We start from the raw sequence: 9,877 nt of genomic DNA on the forward strand, positions 1-9,877 counted from the left end.
TACAGGAAACAACCCAACTTTGATTTACTTTCTGACACATCTTCTCCTGAACAGCTCATGTGGGAGACAGGGGAATCAGTAATTCCCCCTGAATAAAGCAATACACTGAAAAAATAAAAGTCAACAGAATAAATAAAATACGACAACAAAATGCATCCTAGGTACTTTTGACATTGTGTAAACTTATAAATAGTATTTGGGACCCATAAAACAACTTTCAAAAACACCTAGAAACCTTATAAGTGTGATATAAAGAAGTAAACCATCTCTCCAGAGAAGTAATGAAAGACAGTGTGAGATATTTGCATACTTTATGGAAAGTTGCCCTTTCTGAAAACTCTTCTTTTATGACAGATTGTTACTTGGTGTAGTAAATGTTATTTTCTTTTTAAATGTTATATCCTAAAAATCATTATCCTTACAAAATATACCTATCATATATATATAATGATATTTCATTAGCAGAAATAGTATCAAAAATATATACATGCATAGGAGTGAAACAGCTTAGGGAAGTTATCAGATAGGATGTAGGCATGGCTAATCCCTCTACAGCAGCAGTCTCTGGGGTTTGACAGATCAGAGATACCTGACTTAGAAGGGGATCAGAAATCCAAGGACTATGGTGGCTCAGATGAGATGTGCATACCTGGGTTCTATAGGTAGGTAAATTTTCTTTTCTTTTATATTTTGATTTTTTTATGTTTTTTTTTCCTCAGGGTATCCTTGGGGGTCCTGGCTGGTTTTCTCTAGAATACTTTATCAGAACAAAATCAACTGGCAGGGATCCGAACCATCATTTAAAGGGGCAGCAGCTTACTTCCCTGAAAGTACATCCACTGCCTATAACACTCCTGCCCAGTGGGTAAACCCTCCTCCCTAGTTCCCTCTGTGTTCTTGATGGATGGATTTCCACAAGAAGTCTCAGTGCTGAAGTCTCCTGCTGAGCAGGAAAGCCCTTCCTGTACACCTGAGTTGGGAAGGGAAATGGGATGCTGAATTTTGTGCTTTGAGACAGGTCCATGATCATAAGGGTCTCCTTCTGATTTTCAACTTGGTTTGTTTACTTTAAAACTTCATTAACAGGATAACATACAGTCATTTACATATTAAGGGTATATTGAACTTCAGAGTCCTGAAGGACAAGCAATCATGACAAGTTGCAAACAAAGTAAATACAATAAACATTTCTGAATTAAATAAGCTTCCTAACAGCCAGACTCCATTCCCTGGAAGTTCTAGGAGATGCAGTCTGTGAATAGTCACTTGACTCCTTGTGTCCAAGGTACCATTTCAGTTTGGATAACTTGTTTCTAATTCATTTCAGGGTGGGTTTGATGTTCACCTAGTGGGCCTGTACTGCTAGTTTTGTTAGTCAACTTGACACCAGATGCAGTTACCACAGAAAAAGGAGCCTCCCTCCAGTTAATGCCTCCATGAGATCCAACTGTAAGACCTTTGTCAATTAGTGATCAAGAGTAGAGGGCTGAGCCCATTGTGGGTGGTGCCATCCATGGTATGGTAGTCCTGGACCCTCTAAGATAGCAAGCTGAGCAAGCAGAAGATGGAGGCCTGGCTTGTGAAATTTCAGAGGGAAAATCAAAGAATCTTATCAAGGCCATTGCTATTTTGGTTGTGAAGATCCTGTGGGTTGTTTGATCTAGGGCTAAAGAATCAGCTGTGATTAACAAGATGCCAGAACAAAAGATACTAAGGTGAAAACTTTGAATTACTGGGACTATTGAAGCTGGTTAACTAGAGCTAAGAAATTAGTGGTAATTAAGAAGAGACCAGTGTCATTGAGGTGAAATTTTCTGAGAAGTGTTTTTTTTTTTTTTTGAGAGCACAAAGAAGCTGTGTTTCAGATATAGCCAAGGTTATACCTTGTTCAATGGCTGGACATGGTAAGGTGTAAGACTCACCCAGGTGGTACTGGTTTTGAAAACATGAAGGGGTCATGCAAAGCAGTCAAGGCTTGTCACCATAAAGGGAGTCTATGAGAGATTATTTGTGAAGCCTAGTTGTGGTGGCAGACAGTAGTGTCTTGAGATGCCAGTACCATGAGATGACCACCAAGAACAGCAGCAGCAGTGGAGTAGAGGCAGCTGGAGCCTAGAAGACAAGGTGTGTGCTCCAAAGGCCAGGGCTGGAGAAGTGACCCAAGCCCTTGGAGCAGACCTGAAGTACATGAGTGGATCCCAGACATTGGATGGTTGGAGTTTGATTTTCCTTCTGATTGTGACTGTGCCCTGATATTTTTCCAGCATGAAGGAAGAAAGTATTTTAATGGAGCCCAAACTTAAGAGACTTTGCTTTGTAAAAAGACATTGAATTTTAAGAGACTGGATATCTTAAAGGGATTGAAATTTCAGTATGTAGGAATTTGAAAAGAGTGTGGGTTTTTTAAAGTTATTAGGTCTTGGGGATGAATAAAAAAGTAAGGGTTTGTAGCCGGGCAGTGTTGCACATGCCTTTAGTCCCAGCACTTGGGAGGTAGAGGCAGGCAGATTTCTGAGTTCGAGGCCAGCCTGGTCTATAGAGTGAGTTCCAGGATAGCCAGGACTACACAGAGAAACCCTGTCACAAAAAAACCCAAATAAATAAATAAATAAATAAATAAATAAATAAAAGAAAGTAAGGGTTGAGGCTTAATAGTGATGTCTTTGTGTGTCAAGTTGACAAACGGTCAATTTTACTGGCTCCTTTTGTGTGTCAACTTGACAAAAGCTGGAGTTATCACTGAGAACGGAATTTCAGTTGAGGAAATGCCTTCATGAGATCCAGCTGTAAGGCATTTTCAATTAGTGATCAATGGGGGAGGTGCCATTTGTGGGTGGTACCATCCATGGGCTTGTAGTCCTGGGTTCTATAAGAAAGCAAGCTCTGCAAGCCAGGGGAAGCAAGCCAGTAAGAAACATCCCTCCATGGCCTCTACATCAGCTCCTGCATCCTGACCTGCTTGAGTTCCTGTCCTGACCTCCTTTGGTGATGAACAGCAATTTGGAAGTGTAGGCTGAATACACCATTTCCTCCCCAACTTGCATCTTGGTCATGCTGTTTTGTGCAGGAATAAAAACCCTGACTAAGTCAATGGCAGTGTCCAGAAACCAATCAAGGCTTGTATAAATATAGCACTGGAACAATGAATTTCAAGTTAATCCCCATTCCACTTTACTACCAAATTAATTTTAGCCATTTTTGTAATAGTAACAGAAATTCTGCAAACATGTCTTGTATTTTCTATTGTTGATGAAGTATTGAAGAACTAACTACTCTCCCAGTTCTGCTATTTACAGAAGAAATTATGGAAGGCCTTCATTCTCTCAGTGAATCCAAGATATGATCTCTGAGCCTTCCCAACTCTGTTGAAAGGTCCAGGTAATGTGAATTACAGAAAATGTTAAAAATTCAAAGGAAAACAGGCTGGTCAGTAGTGTGGTACAGTGCTTATTTCATTTCTTACACAGACTTCCTGAAAAATGAAGTTCAGAGAGCAAACTGTATGTGATGACATTTAAGTGTTCTCTTGACACTGACATTGGTGTGATCACTTTCTAGCCTGGTACAGGACTTAGTTCACAGATTAGGTATTAATGAGAGGAAAAAGATCACTTACAATTCCTGAGAATAATAAAAAGGTAAAACTGCAATCCACAGTCCATCAAAGTACAAAAATACTGTCTTGGAATCACAGCTGCTGTTGACCATGCTTGAGCACTAGTTCCCACATGCTCAGCCTGCTGTAGAGAACACAGTTGGCACTGGAGGGAAAGGGTAGACTACAGTGAGACCTGCTAACTTCCCAGGCTTTGTGTTGCAGGGATAAAATCCCAGGAGAACCATCCTCACTGACTCTCAGGTTCTGAGCACTGTTTTACAGAGCTGCTTCCTTATATATTCCAGAAATGCTTCAAGGCTTGTCATTCAGACCCAGCCATCACTCCTTTCCCCATCCCTCCCTACCTCCATCCCTCCATTTGTTTCCCTCACTATATGGCCCTGTCTGTCCCAGAAGTCTCTGTAAATCAGTCTGGCCTGGAACTCACATAGATCCACCTGCCTGAGTGAACATGCCTACCTCACATCCTTTTCCTACGGAGATGCTAGACTTTCTAGAGACCAACAGCTGATCTAACACTTGTACAATGTGAAGCCCTTCCAAGACTGAAAGCACATAAAAGCCAACTTCTCATGGCCAGTTGGTTTTTCTTGATTTTCTGTGTCAGGGTCAGCAGTGCCATGACCTTCCAGCTTGGCCAAGTCCTGTTTCTTCAAGTGAGTTCACTTGTGATGCAGAAATTTGCTCTGGAAATTGCTGAATATAGAAAGATTCTCCAGATCAGAAGTGGTGACACAGGTGTTTAATCTCCATAATGGACAGGCAAAACAAGGAAATCTGAATCCAGGACTAGTCTATTCTACACAGAAGGGTAAATTGGAGGTTGTAGGTGACCCCTAGATTAATTTGGAGGGAAACCATGGGGGAAGATCAGTTGTCATCCATGTTGATTCAGCAAAAGGGTTTCTCAAAGCTCTCAAGGTTGCTCCCTGTTAGCTGGTTATCTTATGGCCCAGTAAACAAGAGAACCAAGATGCCTAACATCCCCTGAGAACTTCCTGTAAAACAACCCACCAGTTAGTCCTGAAACCAACAGAAGAAATAGTAGAGTATCCTCATCTGTGCCCACTCCACCCTTCATCTTTCCCTTGAACCATTTAAAGAAGAACACAAATTTTCATCAGTTTAACACTTTTATTAAGAAAGCTGTAAACAAGCAAACAAGCAAATAAACAAACAAAACAGATGGCTGCAAAGACACAACTGCCATTGTCTGTGCCCTTTCTGTAACAGCAGGAGCTGACAGAAGATTCTCTAATTGCAAGCCTTAGCAGGCTTCTGGGCTCTGGGACTCCAAAGAGATTCTAGGTGACCTTTTCTCTTCTTCTTCTGGCCAAAAGCCCCTTGAAGCCATGCCCAGCACCCTTGACATCTGGGACTGTCAGAAGCAGGATCCTGGTCAGGGCAGTCTCCACCAACACAGGTCTCAAGGTTCAGCTTTTTCTTCCTGAGCAAGCTTGGTGAGGGTTGGTCTGGCTCCTCTGTATTTTTGCAGTTGTCATTTTCCACATCTCCTGGGGACACTTGTGGCTCCCTCTGACTCTCATTCTGGAAGACATCTGTGCCCCTCTTCTTGGCACAAGTCAATCTGCGGTAGTGTCTCAGGTAGTCCAAGCTCTCAAATACACAAAAGGAATATAGATCCCAATCGACAAATAAACCATCCTCAGAGCAGTGACCTGACTCTCCACAGAAACAAGCTGGCTCAGACTTGGTATATCTTGTACTCATTGCTGGCAATACACATGCACATTTCAGTGCATGGTCTTCAAAATATGGTGCATCCTTGACAGAACTGGTACAGAACTGCATCATCTTCTTGGCTCTATCCATGGAAGGCTGAGGGCAAGTCCTTGACCTTGTGATTCAGAGAAGTCTCCAGTTAGTTAATTATACTCTATACTTCTTGAACCCTCCCCAACATTACATTATCAGATGCCTCCACTTAGTTAATTATAGCCTGAATTGTGTCCCCTCCCAACCATTATACTGTGAGAAGCTGGGTTTTAAACACACAATTCTAGCATCTATTTGCCTTGCCTGAGGAGGCAAGATTCTGCCCAATAGTGACAAAAGCCTTTCTTTCAAGATCCTTAGGGAAAAAAAACATATCAGACACAGAAGCAGAGGCAGCTGGATCTCTGAGCTCAAGGCCAGCCTGGTTGTCAGAACTAGATTCAGGACAGCTAGGGCTACACAGGAATACCTAGTCTCAAAAATCTAAACCAAAAGGAATGAAGCTTCTCAAAGTAGATGCTATCACTCTGGAAGCAATTGTCTAGAGGTAAACATTATAGGGGACTGATTAGACAGGCAATGGGGAAAATGCTAATGGGCCAGCAAATCTATTTGGGGTGCCTGTATAGAGAGTAAAGATCAAATATAACGATCTCTCACTCTCCCTTTCTTTCCTGAAAGGGGATTTATTAGAATGACTTACAGGCTGCAGTTGAGCTTATTCCACACCAGATGGATTGGAAGCAAAGTCCAGGAATCCAGAAGTACTCAGTCCCCGAGGCTGGATGTCTCAGCTGGTCTCCAGTAGAAAATGGAATCACAGAGAAGTAGGCTCTAGTGTCAGTGAAGGGATAGATTTGCTAGCTAGGAGAGAGCAAGCTGACTGACTGAAAACTTTCTTCCTCTGTGTTCTTATATATGCCTCTTTCTGAAGGTGTGGCCCAAAGTAAAGGTGTGTGTTCCTGTGGTGGATCACACCTTTAATCCCAGCCCTATGGGAGTGAATCAGGCAGGTGGATATCTCTGAGTTTGAAGACAGCCTTGTCTATAAAGTGAGTTTCAGGACAGCCATGGGTATTATAGATAAACCCTGGCTCATATCAAAAACAAAAATCACAATAACACAGATATGTGTCTTTCTTGCTGCAGATCCAGATCAAGAAGACCTGTGTCTTTCAAGCTCAAAGGGACCTTCATTAAAGACAAGCCTTCCTACCTCATAGACAGGGATTACTGTCTACAAATTTAGCCAAAGTCCCTTGCAGGTGTGTTCTCCATTTTTGAATTTTGCTAGCTCATGATTGAATCAACATACTTGACAGCAAACAATAGTCATTACGGAGGATGTTTCTCTCTGTAAACGTGGCTCTTGTAAAATCCAGTTTGTAGACCAAGCTGTCCACCAAGTCAAAGATCTCCCTGCCCCTGCCTCCCTGTTGCTGAGATAAAAGTCATGTGTCACCAAGTCCTGCTTGGAAATCCTGTTGATAGTCCTTTGGTCAGCTGGTCCTGAGCAGATGCTGATCCTGTAATCCCAGCAGAGAAATGGGTATGGGAAAACAGCTAAGTGTAGAGATGAAGCTTCAGGACAGGGAATCTCCTCTCCACCTGCTCACTCTCCCAGCCCCTCTCCCTGTCTTGTGTTTTATTTCCTGTCCTTTAGATGAATGCACATGATATTTCCATCCTCTAGTCTCTTGTGTCTGAACAGAGTCTAGGAGAGGTTTGCTGGGATAGTTGGGCTCCATGCTGCCATGGACTGGAATGATATTTACAGAAAAGCAGACAGTAAGACTGGAAAGCAGTTTCATGAGGAACTGTCAAACCAGAGGTCTTCTAAGTCAGAGATATCAAGGGCTGAAAGCCATTGGTCAAGATCTGCTCATGGCAGTTCTGGAGGAGGCCAGGAGCCACTGGTACAGAATCCCAAGACAGCTTCTTCACACACGAGAACTAAAAACCAGCTCTCCTGCTCTAGGTCCAGGCACACCTCAGCTGTGTGTTCCCGGGGATAGATCATGTGAGCCTTCTGCACTCATTCTGTGGGTGGTGTTCATAATCCAGAAAGGGGTTGGGGGATGCAAGCATATTAGGCTGAAACCTTGTGTTTACAAATCCACAAAAAAGAAGTGAAAAAGGGAAAAGTTGTTGTTTAGAGTATATAAAACAGAAACCACACACCAAGGAGATGAGGAGCAAGAAGAGAACTGTCCTGCCTGGGATGTTAGTAATCTCCAAAAATAACACACAGGAGCCGATCTGATGTAACTCATAGTAGGGTCTTTATTTTATTTGAGTTATCTGGTGCCCAGGCAATGAACCACTGTCATGTAGGACATGCAGTTTTGTTGGTTGGAGGGCAAAGCAGGTGCCAGAGCCAAGGAAGGAGTCCTGGCAAGAAGCCAAAAGTCTCCATTGACAGACCCTCAGTTCTGCTTTGGAGCCTCAGCCCTGGACTTGTTCACTGCTGGGGGCGCTGTGGCTCTGGAGCTGCAGTTGGTGGGCTCTTCAGGGCTCACACTCTGGACCCCTTCTGTAGTAGCTCTGACTTATACCCCAAGTTCCCCTAGGCTGTCAGCAGGACCAAGCTGAAGTCCCCGAAGGTGATTTAAAATTTCATAAGTGATTTTGTTTCTCTGTACATTAGTTTTGCTGACAGGACTGGACTTGGTCAAGCAGGCAGTGGTGGGATTTTGCTCATGTAGGGAAGGTGTGCGCCTAAATGCTGACTGAAATGCCTGGAGCCCTGGTGCAAGCATATGCAAGATGCCTTGTGAGTGCCCTGGTTTCCGTTTCTTTTCTGGTCAACTGCATCTGGACCTTTCTAAAAGCAGGTTTCATGCTTTCTTCCATAGGTAAGTGACCTTTTCAGCCTAGCCATCGTGCCAAGACTTGAGACACCCCCGCGTCCCCCTGGAAGTCACTGTGCAAACACAATTCTCCATTACAACTGCTTTTCTTTCTGTTCGCCTAAGGTTTTCCAGATGGCGCGGACCAGGGCACCAATGCCCTGTTTTGTTTCAGAGTGTCTTTTCCATCTAGTTGCCCTTTCCCCTGTTGCCTTGTGGCCAAATTCCAAGTGTACACTTGACCAACAGGGGAAACACAGGACGACCCCGGTTGACTCACACGCACATGCCGAGTTTTAGGCGAGTTGTGCAATCCCTGCCAAATCCATAGTTAGTTATCCTGTCCACTTGTCCACACTTGTAGGGGCCACTGCTGGAGCCAGGCCATTGAAGGAGCTAGAAGCTCAAAGTCTTCCTAGACCAGCGGCTCTGCCTCCCAGCTTGGCGGGCCACTTCTTCACAGTAGGGGTCGCTGTGGAGCTGCTCTTCCCCCAGAGACCAATTCCAATGTTCAGTGCCCATCCTATGGATTCTCAGGGCACTAATAAGTGGGACTTTTCCTCAGAGCCAAGTTCTTTTTGGCTGTCAGCTGCCACGGGGTTGAAATCTGATGGTCATTTCCAGACCCCTAAGTGATTTTGTTTCTCAGTGCTTTTGTTTGTCCACGGGATCAGATTCTGTCAGGCAGGCTGCAGTTAGATTCTATTGGAACTCACACTGCACTCCTAAACACAGAGATGCCTGGCGCCCAGGTGAGAGTATGCAGGGGGTCGATGGAGACCCGGCAGTTTGGATTCCTTTCATGTCCTCTCTGCTCTTTGTTGTTTCTAAACGCTGAAAATTCGTCCAGTTTCTTTCCATTGTTGAACGCATTGCCCAGCTATCATTGGTAAAGGCATGCTTTTGACCTTGCAAGTGTACCAAGCATGAGCCACACTCAATGCAGCCCACCTCTGGAGGTCTACAAAATTAGTGTCTGTGGGAATCTCGGTTGAAGCTGCATTCCTTTTGTTGTGAAGAGGTTTTTCCAGAACAGCACGGTCTAGGACGCTAAAGCTCTGCTTTCTGAGGTGTCTTTCTCTCCTGTGTCTTCCTTTCTGCAGTTGCTCCTTGGCTATGGCCCTGGCGTGCACTTCTCCAGTGTGTAATAGACCAGAAGACGCTAACTGGCGGTTTCTCATTCGCACACCCACGGTTGTGGGCCAGCTTTGCGATCCTGGGGAAGTCCACAGTTAGTCCTTAGCTTTCTTGTCCACAATGTTGGTTGCTAAATGGGAGCCTGACCAATGAATGAGTCTGACCAAAAGAATAAATGGTTCTCAGCTCCGAGCTGCAAGCAGGCGACCTCACAGTAGAGGGCGCCCCCGGAGTGGTTAAGAAGTTGGTCCAGGCTTTCAAAGCTCTAAGGCAGTTTGAATGGTCAGGGGAGAATTCCAGCATCACAGACGATAAGGCATGGCAGCATGAGACAGAAACTATAGAACACATTGCCTCAAAGTTCTCTCTGAGTTATGTGACAGGAAATCAGACCATTGATTTGCGCGGAAGAGATGCTTCTGTGAGAGGATTTCACTGAGGTCATTGGCTGACCACTGAGCGTCGACCTTACTTCTCTAAAGCCAGGAGTTCTCTTCAAGAAGCCGCTTTTCTGAATGGCCTGCTGCAGCTCTGC

This window comes from Arvicanthis niloticus, chromosome 19, assembly GCF_011762505.2.
Source record: "Arvicanthis niloticus isolate mArvNil1 chromosome 19, mArvNil1.pat.X, whole genome shotgun sequence".
Classification (NCBI taxonomy): domain Eukaryota; kingdom Metazoa; phylum Chordata; class Mammalia; order Rodentia; family Muridae; genus Arvicanthis; species Arvicanthis niloticus.